At 38.6% G+C, this 21,736-nt stretch overlaps 1 protein-coding gene and 1 long non-coding RNA gene across 2 annotated transcripts in view; both read right to left on the bottom strand.

Annotated features, from left to right (window-relative positions):
* LOC121962726 (muscleblind-like protein 2a) overlaps positions 1 to 4,393 on the bottom strand; it is an 80,575-nt gene extending 76,182 nt beyond the window's left edge. Inside the window, exon 1 of the mRNA XM_042512986.2 lies at positions 3,959 to 4,393. The gene's annotated coding sequence lies outside the window, so the exon portion shown is untranslated. The remainder of the gene's footprint in view (positions 1 to 3,958) is intronic.
* A 1,834-nt stretch (positions 4,394 to 6,227) lies between these two features.
* Positions 6,228 to 21,736, bottom strand: part of LOC148185494 (uncharacterized) — a 31,686-nt gene continuing 16,177 nt past the window's right edge. The window contains exons 4-5 of the long non-coding RNA XR_015775830.1: positions 14,027 to 14,146; positions 6,228 to 6,342 (exon numbers count right to left, since the gene is read on the bottom strand). This is a non-coding gene — a long non-coding RNA (uncharacterized LOC148185494). The remainder of the gene's footprint in view (positions 6,343 to 14,026; positions 14,147 to 21,736) is intronic.

Genomic DNA, 21,736 nt, shown 5'->3' with positions numbered 1-21,736 from the left:
GGTTCAAAGGTTTACTAATATTTATTTTATATATTAACTTTTCCTAATACTTGTGAAAGGCATCTGAAAGCAGCACAAAAAAATGGATGTCCATCCAGGTTAGAAAGGGTTAAAAGAGCAGGGATGCTACTGGGCGGCAACAATACTGCAGAATAAAACTTGACTGTAATGTCCAGAAAATTTAACAACTCAACATCATTCATCCAGAACAATCGCAGTTGGATGGGCCAGTCTGCTTCATTATTTCTGATGAATGAAGCTTATCAATTTCTCATTTGGCTGCAACCGACTTCTCAATAACCACATTACTGACTGACTGTCAATAAATGTATAACAAGGCTGCCTGCTTGTAGACAATTTCCACCAGCAGACCTCAGATAGCCTACCTTCTAAATAGATTTGTTCGACAGGAAAACAAACAAAAGCCTGGTAGACAAACAAGCCGAGCCACTTCCTTCCCGCATCGTGTCCCCTCCCCTCTTATTATCCCTGTCCTGTTTGACCCCAAACGGCTTGGCTCGCTTGCACACAACCAGATTCAGGATTCTGCGGCCCAAAGCGGCTTCATTTTCAAAAGGAGTATTCTGAAACAATGGCTAATTACGGCAAATGAAGATTGATGGGTTTGAAAATGCTCCCTATTACAGAATATTGTACTCTGTGCCGTGGTGCTGCTGGATAGTTAAACACGACAGAGAGAGAAAAAAAACAGGGCTCAGAAATAGGGCACCAAAGACAGATCAATGAAAAGGCAGCTGTCTTTTTCTATTATTAGCCGTAATCAAATATCAAGCGGCAGAGAGTTGTGCTTCCTTCCGCCTGACGCCCATTCTGGTAAGTCTGTCACACAAGTCCACACGATGATGGACAATAAACAAGCGTCCAATGAATGCGTAGGCAAGTGGTCAACCAGTATATTTTGGAGCAAATTCAAGGCTGTGCAATGAGACTGTGTAAAAAAGATCAAACAAGGAAACTATAAAAGTTTCCTTGAGATCAAACAAGAAGTACCGGATGCTCTACAACAGGCTTAAGATAGGGCCGGCTTGATATGGAAAAAGACAAATATCACAATATTTTTTACCGAATACATTGATATTGAGAAAGATTTTTAGGATTGACTGTTGGTGCTTTCACAAAATATTTACATAATGTGATTTTTGATAAATTATCATCAGAAATTTGGATATAATGACTAAATGGATAAAGAAAAAAAATAGAATAGCTGGGAAGGTCTGGTCAGGGACTGTTTGTTATTATATGAGGGGGGAGGGAGTGGTACAAAAAGTGGGAGGCATGTCAAATAATTTATTAAACACTCAGGAAGGAAATGCGTGTGTTATTCTGTCTTAGGGTAGTGGCATACAAATTTAAATGGTTGGATTTTGTACTTATTTTACCACCAATTTTAGTAGGCAACATGCCTATTTTTAAAAATCGACAGAATTACACCATTAATCATAGCCTGAAACTGTAAGAAACGCAAGATATCATTGGATTTTCAAATTTCGTATGACCCATGAACACATCATGTGCGAGTAATGCTCCCATCATAAAAAATATATAAATGAATTACCAAATCAGAGCTTAGAATGATGATATTTTATCAAAACCTCTTTACTTTGAGCCTCATTTAAAACATTTTTTTTTTTTTAAAAAAAGGTCACACACCATATATGCCTTAATATTCCTAAATTAAGAAAGTGACATCACTTTATTGTGATGCAGGCTTTAAAAACAGGAAAAGACAACACTTACTATATTGCAATATCTGAATTATAAGACAATATCTAGTCTCATGTCATGATACTGATATAAAATCAATTTTTAACCCATTTTTAACCCCATGATTAATCAATTACATATTAACTATTTACTGCAAGTTTACCTGATGCTAATTTGACCCTATAAAACTTTATTTGCCAATTATCTATACTGTTGATTATCCAAATTTCATTCACAAACAATCACAGTTGCTCTGGATACCTATGTGTCAAGTGTATTTTCTGTAATGGCCCAAATGAACACAATATAACAAGCCAAAGTTATATTGTTATACTGATACTGATAGCTAATAACGCTTGTTGCCTGTCTGCACCATGCTTTCATTTGTGCAATTCTCTTCCAAGATGTCCATTTGCATTTTCAGATGGACCAATTACTGACCGAACAGCCAGCCTGATCACAACTTATTAACCTCACCCAGGTGTTAAAGCTCATGCTCAGCCATCCTGCAGTAGATTAAAATGTGCCTCCACTTACATCTCATTAGATCCATTTTATTTCTTCTTGTACACAGCAATTAAATCTAACAATCCATTAATCGAGGTCCCATTACATTTATTGTGTCTTAGCATACAATAGTAAGTTCATTGTACTCAGAAATGCGGGTGCACCTTAGACTAAGACACTGCTGAATAATGAGTGTCTATCATACATGAAATCACAGACAGTGACATGTCCTGCTCCTGTGCAAACATAACACAGAAACTATTACACATTTTGATGTGAAATGTCCAAAAAAATTGGACAGATCTGGAATCTCACTTCTTTAAAACCTCCAACTCAATCTTCTTCTTTAACCCCGGGGATATCATCTGTTGTTATGATAATCCAGACAAGTGTCAAGCTTTTGGAAAATGACGCTCCTTTCTTCCCTGAATCCTCTGACGACCATTATATTTGTATGTTTGTACCCCTGTCTGTCTTTCGTTTTATGATTTGTTTTGTTTGATTTCTCTTTATGTATTTACTTTTTGGATTCCGCATAATTACTTACATCTTTCAGATATATTGGGTTTTTTTCACCTATGACAAACCTTTTACCTGATATTTTGTATATGTTCCATTCTTTTAAAATATCATACATGGAATCAATCATCATCAATCTGTCCCCGAGTGGCTGCATTATAGTCATTTGTTACTTCACTATCTTGTCTGCTTATCTGGCGATATCATTTTTACCACCTGTATTCTGCATTTACAGTCACATCTTACAGATATAGTTTTTTTAACCTGTTCTGTACCTTTTACCTGATGTTTCCATATGTTCAATTTGTTGATAAGATAAATAGATTAAAAATGAATACACATACACCATACATGGATTCAATCATAAATTAGTTATTATCAACCTGTCCCTGAGTGGCTGCATTATGGTCATTTGTTACTTCTCTAATTTATCTGCTAATTTGTCAATATCATTTTTACCATTTGTATTCGCATTTAAACTCAAATCTATCACATATATTGTTTTGTTTTTTTTTTTTTAACCTGTGCTGTACTTTTTCACCTGACGGTTTGTATATGTATATAAAAAAGTTAATAAATAATTAATATCATACATGGAATCAATCATAAATGAGTTATCAACCTGTGTCAAAGTGGTTGCATTATAGTCATTCGTTACTTCACTATCTCATCTGCTCATTTGTTGACATATTTTTTGCTACTGACATCTTTTAGATGTTAATTTATGTTTTATGTTTTTTTTTTTGGCCTGTGCTGTACCTTTTACCTTTTCTATATATTAGGTTTTATAATAAGCATTAAAATTATCATTCATGGAATCAATCATAAATGAGTTATTATCAACCTTTCCCCGAGTGATTGCATTATGGTCATTTGTTACCTCACTAATAACAAACAGCATGCCCCAAAAAGCATTAACCGTGCAGGAGAGACACGCAGGCACCACTCCGCATGCTGATTTGATCTGTCTCCTTATGGAGCTGCTTTCACTTGTTTTCATTAGCTATGAGCAGTGATTTTGAGCTAGCATGGCGATCCAGACATGTGCGCATAATGATTATAATACTGTAATGACATCACTAGGACCATTTTTAGCCACCTCTCGTGCCCAAAGAGCCGCTATTTTTACCAAACCGCCGTTACAAGTGTGTACAGAAATGCCATAGGCAAATGGTGCTAGCTGCTAAGCTAACTACCTGCAGCTTACCTGATGACGAACCTGTCACATCCAGCGGCACTTCAGCCTCCGCCACCGCTACTCGTGAGCGCTATTTCGGTTGTAACGAGACCCACGGATCGGAACAGGACGGCAAAAAATAGTCTTCGACGGAGACTTCACACTATTTTCTTCTGCGGCAAACTTTTTTTCGCTTTCGAAATGTATTTCAGTGAAAGGCAGGAGTGGGCTATCACTCGCTACACGCTAGCTCGCTAACTACTTTTAAGGCTAGGATAGGAAGCAACAAGCGATTTTGACAGTTCGAGGAAATGTTGAATGTGCTTCGCTAGGGGGTTCGTGCAACGTACTAAACATTAATAACGCATTTATTCTCAAGTATTTGAGAAATCATAAGCTGAAACTAAGACACAAAGCATGATATTATAACGTGTTAACACACAGCGTTCAATTTAAACACGGAAATGTACTTTTCGATAAACAATTCCCACCCTACAGTAAAGTGGTACAGTCCAGAGGAACCAAGGGTAAAGGGAGAGGAGGGGGTGCTTGTTACCTAGGAAACAACAGTGAATCTCCCTGGGGGAAAAGATGTGGCCACTGATTTATGAACCAGTGCCTGTCTGTCTGTCAAAATAGCCTGCCACAGACAGGATGAAATCATTAACGACATTTGACAAAAAATATTGCATTTTAGTCTGTGAGACGCACTATTAATTCCTATAAGTTATTACACTTTTATATTTATGGACACAAATCCAAGATAAATTTGGAAATGTTTGTGTATATATTTTTAAATTATTTTAGTCTTGTGGTATTTTCATGAGAGTGATTTTATTAATTTGACTTCATATTTTTTCCTGAATATACATCTAGATATATGTTTTGACAAAGGATATGTCAAAAAAGACACTAAATGTCAAAAAAAGAAGAAAAAAAAATCACTACAAAGCTGACAACAAAGACACAAATCATCAATTGAGAGACACAAAACTACCCAAAAAAGACAAAATGACCTCAAAGAGGCATAATGTGACTACAAGGAAACAAACTGCCAACTAAGAGACACAAAACCACAAAAGACGCATAACAACACGAAAAATAGATGCAAACCATAAATAAAAGGACGCAAAACCTTATCTTATGACACAATTTCCTAGATAAATACTGAAAGTTTTTGATATTTTTATTATTATTTTATTCTAGTGGCACTAACACATAAGTGATTTCATTAATTTGGCTTAAATATGTTTTCATCAATTAATAATCATCATTGTTATTTTAATTTTCTTTTATTACATATAGATTTGTGTTATGACAACGGGGATATGTCTTAATACATATTTTCATTAGTATTGTGATGTATTGACTTGAGTTTATTACGATTTCAAATTTGTCAAAACATGTCTGTTGGGAAAAAATGACAGAAGATATATTTAATTCAATTTTTTAGATGATCAAAGACTTTAAATCAGCACATCATCACCACTTGATGCTTCGCAGCGGAGCATGCACATCCCCAGCATTTTGCAGCCTAATTGCACGCAGCTGGCTGGATTTAGCCGTCTGTGACACACAGAGACCCGTTGTCAGCAAGAAGCGCAACGAGTCAACAAGGAGCAAGTCACAAATATCCCCGGAATGAGCAGAGAGGCACAAATTTAGCCCCACTGACTGCTGCCCACGCCATGTGCTGCCTATTGAGCACATGAACAATGAACATAGCCATCACAGACTGCTCTGTCAGGGCCAAGGGCTGCTTCAGTGGAATGCTACTGGGAATGAAGGCATCACAGTTAGTCAGGACACAGGCCAGTGGCGGTGTCAGGGATGAAGACGTTATTAGTCGGCAGTGGTTTGATGTGAACTATAATATTTCATAAAGAGTTGTTTGAAGCAAAGGCATGCACGGGCTCAATTCAACATCCATCATGTTGATGCAAAGACAGACAATATGGGGTCAGATGGGTGATGCTAACTGCTGACATGTGTTAGTAACTTGTGTCACAACAAAATTCATCATGTGACATTTGACACAGTGGTGGCACAGTGCGAGTTAATATTTACTAAACTCTCAGACAGAGCAACCAGAAAGGTCTTAAAGAGAACCAAGAAATGTATCTGTTTTTCTTTGAATACTGTATACTGTATCCCCCCTGGCCTTCATCTGCAAAATATCACTTGAGGAGACAAGTACTGACCAGGAAGAGAACTGAAATGACCACAAAATGATGCGAAGGAACTGCAAAGAGATACCTTTTTTTTTAAAGGGCAAAACAGGGTTTGCCCATTAGCTCACCTGGTGCCCCGTGTACAGAGGCTGTGTTGCCGCAGCAGCCGTGGGTTCAACTCCAGCTTGTGGCCATGTACTGCATGTCATCCCTTCTCACTCCCCCTTTCGCACTTCACCTGTCCTATAAGGACAAAAAAGACAAAAGAAAATTTGAAAAGAGACACAAAATGGCCATAAAAGACAGAAAACGACATCAAAGAAACATAAAATGGCTGTAAAGAGACACAAAAAAACACTAGAAAGGGGGGAAAAACAACCACAAAGAGACAAAAAATGGCAAAACAACCACAAGAAGATACAAAGTTACAACAAAGAAACAAAATATAGCAAAATAAAGAAACAAAATGAATACAAAGAGACACAAAATGACAACAAAGAGACACAAAATGACCAAAAACACCCAAAAAGTGAGTACAAAGAGACACCAAATCACAAAAAGGTGCATAATGACTACAAATATATACAAAACAACAACAAAAAGGAAAATCATCATCATGCAAAATCATCACAAGGTCTGTGTTTCTTGCTCATATGTTGGAGAGGTGGGGGGCTTTTGCATATCTGTGCCCAGGGGCCCTTTGGCTCATAATACACCCATGTCCCAGCCTTTTTGTGTTCTTTTCAATATTTAATTGAAAAAGATCTTATTTTCATCCAAATATATCATGTTAAAAAAAAGCCAAATATAATCCAGCCAAGGCAGCTCCACTATGGAGAAAAAAATGGTATTTTCAAGACGTAAGTGATTATGAAAAACTGCTCACATAGGTCAAGCTCATCCCCCAAGGCCCAACATATTGATCTGAATGCAGAGGAGGCATTTGTAAAAACGCTGCTGCCGGCATACTTCTCTAAAAGTCCCTGAACGCCCACACACTTGCAAACAAAACACACAAGTGCACACTAGGCTCACACTCGCATACATGCAGCACAAAAATATAAATTCAACAAGACTTTAACTTGATTTGAGAAGAAGTTTGAGGTTGATACACTGACGTGGGCAAAGGGTTAAAACATTTTTGTCATTTTTTTTACCTAGTTGTCTTACACAAGACAACAATTTAGCTGGTAGATTGTGTTTTGAGTGTGGACAGCATGCTCATTTTGGACATTTAGAAAGTTTATGTGGAAACAGGTGGCTTTATTTTGAAGAACAGACAAATCCATCAACTGCAAAGTGGATCATCAGATTAATTTGGATACAAAACAATCGCAAGTGAAAGAAAACGCACTTTTAACACAGAATATCACCAGTTAAGACGGATACGAGATATCCACATACACTTTGAGGCACAACATGCATTTCAAAGGCACCAAAGCAGATGCCCGTGTGTGTGTGTGTTCTGCTCATTAATGGGTTTTAACTCTACATTCGTTGCAGTTGCTGTCTGTAAAGTGGACCTTGGGATCAACTGAGGGGGCGTCAGGCAGAAAAACAACCGCAATATCTACAGAACACCACTGTTGGCTCCTCTCAAACACAGAATGAAGAGATCACAGTAGGAAACAGTTTGCCCCCGCAGATAGAAGACGGCAAACACACACTCAGACGGGCAAATACGTGCGCATAGACACACACACTCGGGCCAAAGCTCTGACTCGGAGGTCCTTCTGCGTACGCCCACTCACACCTACACACAGTGGGCAAAGCTCCCGCGTCAAGGACAGTATTGATCTTGAAAATCTCTAAATGCGAACACACCTGATTATGAAAGCTTTTAACCCAAATGCTTAATGCAGCGCAGGTTTAATGGAAACAGCTTATGGCTGACACAAAGCTCACAGAGTGTGTGTGCACACTTTCATTGTGGTTTAGTCAATTTGATTGATTGCAGGGAGATCGCATGGGCATTTTACTCCCACTATGACTTTGATGAGCATTTTAGTAATCACAGGGTCCTAAGTAATGATGGATTGAAGATGGTCCCGCTGTCACTGAACAAAATGATCCCCAAATGCGGGTCCACTGCACCAGGAGAGCTTATTCAAAATGCAGAGAGGATCCATTTTGAGGCGGATTCATTTGTCTGCTGTGAAAACACTAGTTATGCATCACCATAAATCATCTGCTGCAGCCATTTGGTCATATTGCTTCATCAGTTCCTCCAGGATCCATGTCAGCAAAAATGGAGATACTGGAGAATCCACACTGAATCATTTGTGAGTCAGTTCAAAAGAAGCACCTGACTAACTTAATGTGCTGCAATTGTTTCCTAACTTCTCTGTTGTTAACCCTTGGGGACTGCTTGGCGCATTTACGTGCTTTTCATTCTTAATTCTTTGATAATTTTGGCTGTGTTCATGCATATGGCATAAATTTGGGCAAGATTGTAATTTTTTGTTTAATCTTGGAATTTCCAGCTCAGCTTTTACAATAAGTCAGTTCTCTCTATACATCCATGATTCCCATTTGCTATTTCTTGGTTGAGCGCAGTGACTTTCTGGAGTCCCTGCTGGTTGCCTGGCAACCTCAAGATGAAAAAAAGAATTAACGTTAACCATCATTTCACATTAACCATTGTCAGTATAGAATTATTGATTAGTACAGCTTTAAGTGTAGTGAAAATAGCCTACTTAGTTACTTTCCACCACTGGTTTTCCAGCTTTATTGAATAAACGGTGGCTCATATCTAAAAAATCAACCCTGACACGCAGATCCATAAAATATGCCGATGATAGATGCTCCATTTGTGTGAGCTCATTACCAAATACAGTGTGTAGATTTTTGGAAAAACATGCATTACTCAGTGTCTCAGAAATATGTGTTCTAGTTGGGTAAAGCAGTGTTTTGTTAACCAAGGACCAAGTTAGAGTCTACATTCAGTATAACAGTGAACTATTTGCTGCTTTCTCAAATAGATACCTCCCTATTAAACGCTCATTAATAATGACAGAAATTTCAGATAATAATGAAGTACTTCATCATTTTTCAGCCCAACATAATTAAGATTTGCCTTATAAGTGTTTCATAATTTCAAGATCTCGTCCCACTGCAGAGTAAATCCAATAATGAATGGTGACATTTCAGAGAAGAAAACAGACTGGCAGTAATTGTGAGAGATGAAAATCTTGGAAATGTCAGGAGAAATAACATATTACCATGACAACACAGCTATTGCCTTGTCAAGGTTGCAGTGTGTGGAGTTCGGCTGCAACAAATTCGAGACACTGGCTGTTGATCTCCATCAGGGATGATTGCAATAAATCCTCTATTTTCTACAACCCATTATTTGACCACTAAAATTGAATTGTTCCCTGAAGTTGCACGACCGAAAATCAATGTCATCCCTCTCTACAGTCCAAAGTGCTTCCAAATACAGTAGAGGTATTTATATTATTCATGAGCCCCAGGTTCACACAAGGCCAGCAGCTCGGCCCAGACTCCTTAATGGCTGAACCACCCTTCATCACGGCCGAACCCGCCCTGTGATCCACACTTGGCAGTCACTTAGCCCAGAGGATTGAGGCTCCTTTGAAATATTCAATAATACATTAAGGATCAGAGAGAAGTCAGCTAATTATGCTCTCTCTCACACACACACACACACACACACACACACACACACTTACTGTTTTCCTCTTTACACACACAGACGCTCATAAACACAGAGTGAAGTTGGAGGTAGTAATTAAGTATTTGCACTTTGACAAGCCATAATGATGTTGGGATTTTAGTGAATGAAAAATTAGTGTTTGGATTCTGTTTCCAGTGTGAAAGACGTAACACAGTGAGAAAACATATTAGTGTACATGTGGTTGTGTGTATGTGTTTCCTTCAGTGTAAGAGACAATAATAACCTATCTCAAGGCGACCCATCAGCTTGAAATATTGATGTTTCTGCTGCAAGGCTGCTGGCTGCCGCAGCAGGTTGCAAGGACACTTCCAATGCCTCATAGAAGAGCAGGCAACCCCCTCCATTAGCAAAGACATGCTGACCTCCTAGACTCTGTAACAGACGGTGGGCGTCCCCCCTCTGTCTACGTCTGACCGTGTGTCCGTCTTTCTGTCCAGCTCTGTAATTTTCCACTTTAAGAAAGTAATTATTTTACTTGATGAAAGAATTTTTATGAATATAGTATTAGACTCTTTTTGAATTTCAACAAATTTCTTTTGAGGCTGATGGTGCGTTAAAGTGGTCTCCAACAAATTGGAAATTTGGCAAAGGCTTTCATACTGTCACATATGAACACAAACGTATACAAAAACAGATACAGTAGTCAATGTAACCACAGGTGGAGCAGTCGGGGACCTATGAGCTCTAACCCTGTATGTTTTTGCAAAAGCCCCTATTTTTTTTTAGGCTTTTAATTATTTGAAACCTGGATTGACATCACTGTTCTTGTGTTGTGAGGCATTTCAAAAGTTTTTAAACCTTTGGACACTGAGCAAATTGGTTTGATCTCATTTGAAAACATGGTGAAAAAAAGTTTTACTAAGTTAACATGAACCCTAAGTTGTGGTATTTTTCTTATTTTGCACAATTAAATGAATATAACATACAGTGAAAAGCATTGTATTTATTATATGTGTCCATCTGCTGGTGGGTCATCATGATAAGAGTATGTATAATTTGATGTTAATTCCATCAAAGAAGAAACTTGATGATCACTAAAATTAGGTGGGGAAAAAAAGTGGAAATATCTATATTATATTGGTTATTGGCCAAATTACATGTTATTTATTGGCATGTCAGTTATCGCCAAAAAATCCAATATCTAGCATCCCTAATATAGATGTGTATACTCATGCTGCTTATCCTGCCATGATACTCCTTAAATACTAATATAATTGAGTAAATGTGCCTCTGTTTGCCAAATTTTCAGTTCACTGGATACCACAGTCACTTGGCATTGTTGGGGATCCTTTATTTGCAATCAAAGTGTCCCAGATTATTATGGCATGGATTCAAATGGAGCAGATTTATCAGCTAAGCATTCGGTCTGTGAACTCCACTTAGCATAATATAACAAAAACTGGTCTCAAGATGAGTGTTTATACAAATTTCCTACCTTACCTATGTTATTCAGCTTAAAAACAGTAAAATCAGACAGTTTTTTCCTCTTTTAGGTCGTAGGAGTCAAAATTAGTCATCAACATTTCTGGTATTGTATTATTGTTGCAGAACTATGAAGACAGCTGGATAACAATTAGATTCAGAAATACAATGTAGTCTCTACAGGATGTTTTGTTTTGTTGCTTGGCAATTATAGTTGGGTTCCCATCCAAATGTAGCACAATTTTAACCTGATTTTTCCAAAAAACAGCTAAAGAAAAATTGAATTAATGTTCATTTTCATCCACTGCCGTTATGCAAATATTGGGAGTTGATTCACTGAGATAAACAATTAAAAGCCTCAAGAGACAACAAAAAAATTTGCAGTGACAGAGCAATGACAGTGGGTCCTGACCTGTAATTCATAATTTATTTGTGTTCCAGTAGTCACATTACCTTTTCTGTGTAAACCAACTTTTTCCACCTCCTCCAAGCATGAAATGTTTTTTGCAATGTTTTGATATTTTTAAAATGTACCATATCATATTTTTCCCTAATGATGTACAGATTTTCTATTGACTACAATGGCTTGAAAAATATGAACTATAGCTGCTGTAAATGCCCCAAATGTCTCCAATATCTGGGTCTGCCCCTGGATGTACTCAGTCAACTCATGACCTTTTTTTCTCCTTTAAAATATCACTGTCCTGTATCTGTTTAAGTCCTCTTTCACATCTGATTTTTTAATTTGTAATTTAACTTTGATTTAAAAAGTTGAACCTTAAACATTTTGCTCTGAAATCGGGGCTTTAATTAACCGACTCACAGCACTCCGGAGTTAAAATGGGCAGTGGGCCCCTCTATTATTCCTACTTTGTGGATATATCAGTCAGTAATTAGTTTTTGGTAACCTGATTAATTACAAATGTATTTTGCAAAAATCACTGCATAAGCATATTTCGTACTGAAGTAATAAAGGGCCTAAACAAAGATTTTAACATATTGCTGTTCTCCAGGACGGGGCCTCAAGATAATGAAATCATTTAAATGTTTATTATGACAAGGTCATTATCTTTTCAGTTAAGTTTCATCTTGCGTTTACATGTTTAATTCTGCTGCAAATTTTAAAACAAGATCAGAAAATAAGAAAAACGATCACCTCAAATTTAGCAACTTTTTATGTGAAGTCTGGCTTGCAAAGCAGCTTCTAAAAGCCTGCTGATGGCAGATAACACTGACAAGAAACCCTCACAAATGACAATCCAGTGATTACATATGAGCTGAGAAGAACAAGAGACACACGCTCACACGCACTCATATTTCCTGATATTCATATCTCCTCGCTCTGATTTCCACGCACCATCCTGCTCAGTGGATCAAACAGGCATCTCAACATCCATTCTGCTGCTAAATGAATTCGCGCATGCCATATTTTCTCTGTAATTATCGATTTCTAAGTGGCTTTGCAAGCATCATCAGTCAGAGCCTCCTTCAAGTACACCAATTATTATATTACTGTAACCATGGTGATTTATTTGCTGTGTGATTTGCAGGGGAAATGTATTTATGGATGAGAGTGGGCGGCGGATCGGCGAGTTTGTGCCTGTGTGAGTGTGTTTGTGCGCGGGAAGAGAGGTGCACCGGGGAGCTGAATCAATTAAATACCTTGCTAACACACCTATGGACACACACATACACAGACACAGATATTTGCCTTGACCTCTGAGCTAAATGCACAGATTACTATCATTCAAATAACATTATAAAAGAGAAATCATGTACGACCTAAGCAAAATATACAACATGCTCTTAAATAATAATATTATTGCTAATTTCAGATATTTTATTGAGACTTAAAGGTTATGTTGATTCTTTTTGCCCCTCAAATGGTCATATATTGATATTGTCCAGATGTCTCTGATATTGGATCTGTTAATATTGTAGTGTTTTTTTATGTTTTATCTTACCTTCTGATTCTTTTAATTACTCTGCATACCTAATTGCTATTTTCCTCTTTATGCCTTTATGCATTTCTTTTTTTTGCTCTGTGAAGCACTTTCATCTGCATTCCATGTATTAAAGGTGCTATATAAGATAAATGTTATCATTATCATTATTATTATTATTAACATTAATAATAATATAAAAATTAATAAATCCAGATACAGACAGACATTAAATAAGCAGACACTGAAAATATTCTGACTTCAATGTTATTATTTTAATGTATTAAACATTTTGTTTTAACTACTAAATGACATTCATCGAAATTCCTGAACTCCAATAATGGGTAGATTGCTCCATCTTGTGGCCTTGGCAGGTACAAAAAATATGCCTGTAAATCTATTATTTTGCAAATCTGCCCCAAGCAATTTAATCACAGAAATGATCAACTTTACATGAAAAAAGCAGACTTGAATTTGCACACATAAAATCCTTATGGTAATTTATACTTAAAGGGGCCTTTCGGTGATTCAGTGTTGCACATTCATGAAGCTGAGAGACTCACAAGAGACGGATTAAACACAAAATGGTCCAAATTGAAGCAGTGGAGGCCTAAATATCCTGTCTTTTAGGCTATACATTTCCCATGATGCAGCTAAGTAACATCTTTCATTAGACTGAAAACATTATGACTTTTAAACTTTGGAAAAATCCCTTAACATACAAGCATCTTCTGTTCACTTGTCTCTAAGTCAGTGGGTTTTGTGAATGGGATTTTGGGTGGGATTCCTGACATTATGTCTGTGGTTAACACAGGCTTTAGAGACTTTTACGTTTTGTTCTATGTTGGGGTGCTCGATAGCTCACCTGGTAGAGTGGGCGTCCCATATACAGTGTCTTTTCTACAGTGGCCGTGGGTTTGATTCCATTCTGCGGCCCTTTGCTGCATGTCATCCTCTCTCTCGCCTCCTTTCTCGTAAACCTTTCCTATACAATAAAGACAAAAGACAAAAAATTATTAGAAATAAAAAAGACATAAAAAAAGGTGGCCAGATGAGACTGAGCATAGTTCTAGTTTGTTTATAGCCTAACCTTAGTTTTTTACTTCTGGCCACTGCAAAACTCTGTTTTACCAGGGGGATCTTCCATCAGCATATCTTAAAAGAGCCAAGCTCACCTGAAAATGCCCATATTAAACTAGTGCCATCTCCCAATTACGCCTCAAATTGTTCCACTATCTTAATCTAGCCTCATCTAATCAAGGCTGACTCAGGCCTGCATAGCCCCGCTTTGTGCTAACACCCAGGGTAAATAAGAAGCCCAGATGAATGGCTGTGCGAAAAGATGATCAAAAGAGGGAAAAATTAGAATGCCATTTTTTTTAATGAGGAATATAAAGCTGTATGTACTTAACAGGGCGTAGGGGACGGCCTGGGGAGAAAAGCTGACAGACCAAATGCAAAAGTTGTACAAGCCTACTTATTTTCTGTTTGCATTTGATAAAAAATAAACAGTCAGATAAGCTTAAGGCGTTGACTATAGTATCAGTAGGCTAGATAATTTCAGATGTGTTTAGAATGATTGTGCAGGATTACTTAGGAAAACTGACATAAATACCCTAAATTTGCTTTTAAAAAATTATCAAAAAGATGCTCTTAAAGGATATGTCAATAGCCACGCTTCAACCCAGTTATTACTACGCCCAGTTATTAGCGCTAAGGCTTCACCGCCAACTCATTCATGGTGTAAATTATAATTTACACAAGATTACAATAATCAGCATAAACCACCATGTTCTGAATAGACAAATTATGAACACTAAAAACAAATGACATTTGCTGTTTTGGAACATAAAACAGCAAACTTAACTGCAAACCAAATGCACTCAGTCCATCACTAGGCATGATGGAAAATGGGGCGTCACAACAACATAGCCTAAAGCCTAAAACCTTTAAAACGAGGGTGATTGTGAATAAAATGGGGGTTAACTGAAATAGGCTGGCCTTTATCAAATAATCTACTGGCTTTTTGAGACCGTAAAAGTGGCGAGACATGACTACTAAAAAACTTTACTATTACGTTCTTTGTAACTGAACCAAACACGTGCGTTTATGCTCAGTCACATAGTGAGAAAAACGTCTAAACACTGGACATATAGGACGTTATTCTTTGACATGCAGCTAAACTAAGCTCAACATCATGGCCATGGAGAAGACTAGGTCAGTAGGACAAGTTACCATGGTTACTGAGCAGAGACTCACATAAGCCACGTTCATGAACAGGTCTCTCACTTGAACTCGTAAACCAGGCTTTTCCTTAATCCACCTTGATGGAATACCCTTCAGTACTCCTCCTCAGTCTCGGGCCCTGGAGGCCGTGTCTTTGATTTAAACCTATCTTAAAAAGGAACACAAAAGCACAAATATAAAACTACATGTGCTCTGTCCAACCCCTTACGCTCGTCCTTTTCACAATTTGTCCTACCCTAGACTTCCACAGGAGTGCAGCAGAGCAAAGGGAATGGCTTCCATCCTTCTCTACAATACATCCATGCTTCCATCTCACACATTCACAGTCAAACATCTCATTCACTGACACATTCGTGACAACTGTAGAAGACGAAAACCACGATGGTTTTTCTACTGAGACATTACTGCTTTTTCTGCTGGGATTGTACCCCCATAAACGGAGTATTTTAAGCCAAGACATGATCTTTTCCCAATCCTAACCAAGTTGCTCCAGCTTTTCAGCTATGAAACATGGGTGTTTTTAGTGACCAGTTGCTGTTTTTCCACAGTAGATTTTGCCAGGAAAAGCCTTTTGTTTTTTTAAGAAATTTTTGAGACATCACTGGGTTACCTGACAGATTTTTTTGTTTTTTTTCTACAGAGGCATCGACTGCTTCTCTAGTTATGAATATGCCACCAAAGCTGGGTTAATTATGAACAAACATCTTTCATAACCATAATCAACGTGAGCCTAAACCTAACCACACATTCACCACTGCATTGAAACATAAAACAACTAAGTTTCAAAGTATCGATTTATAGAAACCTACAATGCCAACATTTTCCTACTGATTGGATTGTTGTATCATGTCTGGGGGATGAAACATGCTGAGAAAGTTTTGTGTTTTGTGTAAGTTTTGAAAACATAAGGAAACAGACTACCTTCCAAAAGAAACAAAGTTAAAGCACAGATAACTGGATTCAGTTTACATCTAGTATTTAGCATGGATGAATCTCCATTTGAGCTCCCAGTGTGCCGAACTTATAGAGAGATTATTGAATGTGCCGAAAGGGCACAGGCCCAGGGGTCCAAAGCATCAGGAGTGCCCCTGGACTTCACATGCAAAATGTCATTTAAATTAACATGTACCAACCAGGAGGAGACTCAAAATGTCTGAGCAAGGTTTTTTTTCAATCCATTAAAAGCCTTTATCTATGTTTAACTGAGCATGCCTGAGGAGCCATGTGAATGTCTCTTTTGGACTTTTATTGGCTGCAGGTGGCAATGTTGCTCTGTGAGAAAGCTGAATGACATACAGTACAAGACTATCCCTTCATGTGGGCTTTTTCGGTTCCTTTTGTTCTTTATGATGAATGGAAAACGCTGCAGAATAGAGACTTTCTGAGCCACCAAAGGCAAACTGATTATTCTGGACAAACTGTCTTGGCTTTTGTAAATTAGAAATCATGTCTGTGCAATATCCATCATAGGCAGAGGACATCAGATGTTTGACACTGCAAAAATGTCTGATTTTGCATCCAGAATCTTACTGTATTGATACATGAAACAAACTAAATCCAAGGTTTGTGAAATTGGGCCACAGATAAAACCCTTTTCAGCAGCTACAGGTGTCAAATCAGCCACATAGGTGTGATATAGAAGGCAATGGTGTCGAGACGAGTAATGGCAAATATATCTCCCAAACAGCTTTAAAGGCTGACAACTTGGAAAATCCTGTTTTCGTTCCCCCTAACCTGGAAATTTCTGCAGCGTCGCAGCTTTATCGACTGCTGAAAGATATAGGCCCGGCAGCGGCGCAGATAAGCAGGAAAGAGGGATCATGTATGGATGGCGTGGCAGGGACACATACGTCTCACGCACATGGAGGGAAAACGACTCTCTGGGGATTGAAAACCAGGAGGATGGATTTGAGAGAAAAACAGGATTCTGTCTCTGTATGAAGCAAACCAAAATAGAGGTGCTGACAGCTTCCTCCATCCAGACCCGGTGGGAGCGCTTATCCAGTTTTGCGTTGTGAGATAAGAGGGGGATTTATTTATTCAGGTTGATAGCTCTGGCGCACTTTGAATAATAAAAGAGCGTGTTTGTGTGCCGGGTGTTCATCCCCTTTCAGCGTGCCAGTCAGGATTAAAGGTCGTGGTCTATAGGACAAATATGTGTATATTAGAATCCATAAATGAGAGGTGTGAATTTCGTCTGCGGCCTTGTTCCTCTTTTATGCGCCTGAGAGCCGGGATCAAACACCGTTCACATCTTCCCATTAAAGAAAAACAGCGCAAGAAAATAAGTCCACATCAAACACGAAGGCCAGAATATTTTCATCTATTGTGTACCAAAAAAACCCACATCTAAAGCTGGAATCAACGGAAGAGGGGCCTTTTGTTGTGGTTATCCTCCTGGTGCTTAAAAGGAAGGTGTTAGGTTCACTATGCGATGGATCTGATGTTATTTCAGTCGGAAAAGACATCTGTTCTGCAGTAAGTCACATCCGTGTTAACTTCCCTGGTGCAGATGCTTCCCAGCATGGTGATTTATTTATCTCGTATACGGTGGGTGTTTGGGCCGGAGAGGATCTGCGCCGTGCTGTTGGCACAGCTGATGAGGAGCCACGGGAGCACAGGCCTCCGAGAAAGACTTTATTTTCATTTTGGGAGCTGTTGCATTTGGCTCATGTGGCACAGACGGTTGGGAGGAATTTTGGAACAAGATAAGTTGTGAAAAAGGTAGCTGCAACTTTAAGGAAAGGTTTCAGTGAATTAATCCTTCCTGAGCTCTTTCTATTTTGCAATCTTTAGCTCAGAAAGGTCATCCAGAGGTAGAACGGTGACATCCAGATCTGCAAGCAGGCTGCAGTGTTGTGATGAATCATATTCTATGTAAGAAGTCCAAAGTCTATAACGCTGCTTATTGAAACAAATCAATGGATTACAGTTGTATTTTGTGGAAGTGGCTTGATTTGTTGTCCTTTCTAAAATATTAGCCCCACACCAAGGAGCTACTGCCTGTAGCTACCTTTAGAAGCAGGTTACCCCCCCTGCTGAGTACATTGCATGATTTATATTGCACCTACATGAAGGGCTGGACAATAAGAATCAGTATCACAAGATTAAAGTGAACCTTTGCCGATTAACACATAAAAGTCACTCAGCTTGTGAAAAAAACTGTAAAATTTCCAGTGGCGATCCTACATGAATTGGCATTGTATAATAGTGGAAAATGAGGGGCCCTTTTTCCTTTTTTTTGAGGGGTCCCCAAACATTTTTCCTGAACATAGATGTATCAAAAAATGCAGATACAGCATTCAAGGTGGGGACCCCCTCATTCTTATGACAGCTGCTCAGTGGACATGAAGCTAAAAAAAGCTCTGTTTCCATCATATGAATTTACCCCAATGATCGGTACTGCGTCCACATCATTGGGCCCATAGAGCAAGTGCACAAGAGACTTCTGCTGGCCGAGCTGGCTACTTCCAATTCAGTGCTCGGCTAACTCAAATGGGTATCAAGCGATTTAATATTGCGGCTGTTTCCAAAGAATATCTGACCAAATGCATTAAAGCCTGACAGTGAAACAAGTTGTTTTGCAGGGGGTTGTGATGCTTTAAAAAATGAATCCACTGATGTACATATGTGCCGTTTGCCATCTAAGTCTTTGGAAAAAAAGTCTTTTAGGGCCATTGGCATCATGTGACAGACTCAGGCGTTCTACTGTTTGTCCACTACTTAATTTGGCTTCAAAGCCTAGCTCCCAGCGTGAAAATAACCCTGATGATGTCACTGGGGCTATTTCAGCTTGAAAATTACATATTCATACATATTCATTTTTCGCAAGCTTGAGTTACAAGGCGGGAGAAAGAGTGTCTCATTAAGGATGCTTTTGGTTACTCTAAGTTTGACGAAGTCAATATTTAGTGTCAGACTACAATTTCTAAAACTGAACCTTCATGCTTATGCTTTTGGTTGCATGATGGAAAATGAAAAATTGGTGAAGGATCCAAATTGGAAGCTAAAAGTTGTAATATCTTTGCGGTTGCTGTAAAGATTTTAAACTTTCTTTTTTAATCTGTTGCTGTTAAGTCCCACAATTTTATGAAAGAGCAATAGTGAATTAATTAAGCGTCCCTTTAATCGAAATTATAAGCAAAAATTAATATTAACTGAAGGTCCACATGCAATCCTTTTCTGGCGCAAACTCCTTCTGTTGACGGTGAAATGCAGTAAAAGCTTACAGAAAAGCAAGCAAATGGACGAAAAGTAAAATAAAAATCAAATTTAAACGCGATTATATGTGTTCACTGTTATCCATTAAAGCAACTAAAATGCACATTGGTCAATTTTATAATTTTTGATTCATTTTGTCAACAGAATTTTATCAGATTTGCAGCATGCATTTTTTAAACTATTACTTAAAGGAGGCTGGGAAGCGAACAAAGGTCTGTCTGTCAGCACCATAGGTGGCCACACGAGACCCTCAGAACTTACATGAAAAACAAATCTCACAATAGCATCAACTGGAAAACAGTGGAGATCAGAGGGAGCGTGGCAGCCCCTACCAGGGATGTTTAGGGATGCGGCATGGAGGGGGGCTGGAGGTGTGGCTTTGCAGGTCAAGCCACCCGCTTTCCTCTGTCTTCCTCTGGGAGGGACCCCAGTGTCTGTTACAACAGGAAGAGACTGAAGGTCAAACCACAGACCTATTGTCTTCCTGCCTGTGTGACAGACGCCTGTCTATCTCTCTTTACTATCTGTCTAAAACACACATTTTTACACACCTCAACATACAGAGTACAACAGAAAAAGAGAAAAAGTTAGAGGATTGCTTTTTTGTTTTTCAACACCATGGCCCCTTCTGCTGAAGCATGACTTTTCTACAACAGAGAAGCACTTATAGACATCGGTAAAAGTTGTTTGGGGTTCAGCCTACTTTCTCACAGTCATTCCCCTGCTGCAAGTGCACTGCTCCGCAAAGCTAGGCCTACATGCTAACCTCAGGACAACATTTAATTCTGGTTGACAATGTTGTTATTTATTTATACAATTTACCCTGATTCCATCTTATATTCCACCTAGAAGATGTCAGTTTCTGAAGATTTTGGTTTAGAAGCTTTTATTTGTGATTTTTCACAACATTAAGTGTTGTTATACTCTGCTACAGACATTCCTCAGCTACAGGTACACTGCTGCATTAGCTACCAGCTTATTTCAGGGAAACATTTAATTTTGTTTGCTGATGTTCATTTCTCAGTGATTTCTGATCACATTTCTGCTTGTCCACATGTCCATTTGAGATTAAATGCTTTTATTGGTGCCTTTTCACAGCAGAAAGTGCTGCAGTGCTCCATTACAGTTATTCACCAGCAGCATGTACAGTACATTGCTACAAGTAGCTGCATGAATTTTTCCTCAATTTTACTTAAAACTGAGTGTTTTAGACAGAGGATGAATACAAATATTGAAGTTGACAATATCATATAAATAACATGTTTTTTTTTTTACATTACACCGTGTAGACATGTTCTAGTCGAAACCAGAATACAAGTATGAAACTGAAAATTAGCATAACAGGTCCCTTTTAAAATGATTAAATAACACAGATGGACAGATGACAAACCGACAGTTCCAAAGACAGGCAGGAACGTATTTGATTGAAAGCCAGCAGGGGCTGGTGGCACACATTCAGACAAGCAGACAGATCTACGGCCCTACAGTCCCTGACACTCCACAGTCTATTATCTCGCCCCCATAAAGCCCTCAGCAGTACAACTTCATAGGCATTTCCTCCCTGTGAAAGACACACGTGGCCTCTTTGATAAGATAAACTGCAGAAAATAAAGCCACCACAAAGCGAAGCCCCTTTTAGCTTCTCCAGCCAAACAATTCAAACGTCTATTTTAGCTGATAAGGTCGTGCAGACAGACTGCCCCACCCCTGAAACCTCAGAGACACACACTCGTCCCTTTGTGCCCCGATAAAGGAGAGCAGTGGATGCATGTAATCAGCATATTATTGATAGTCTTAATGAGAAAGGCTCTGAGTCACTGAAGCCATTAGCCGGGATAAAAGAGGCTTAATTGTTTTGTGTGTGCGTGTGAGTGCACGAGTGTGTGTGTTTTTCGTGTGCCTGGGCTAAGACCAAGCTAATTAAATCCATTTCCTTCGTTAGCAACTTTTTTCCCTCTTAATTAAGAGGGTTAATTATGGGCCTGGACAGAGGTCGCGTGCATGTTTGTGTGCACATGCATTCTTCAGACCAGACCCAGATATAATACTGCAATCTGTATCAGAGGCGTATAATAACACAATGAGCACTCACAGCTTAAATTAAACA

This window comes from Plectropomus leopardus, chromosome 24 (assembly GCF_026936395.1).
Source record: "Plectropomus leopardus strain MGB_pleo_1.0 chromosome 24, ASM2693639v1, whole genome shotgun sequence".
Lineage (NCBI taxonomy): Eukaryota > Metazoa > Chordata > Actinopteri > Perciformes > Serranidae > Plectropomus > Plectropomus leopardus.
This window is presented reverse-complemented; position numbering and strand designations above follow the sequence as displayed.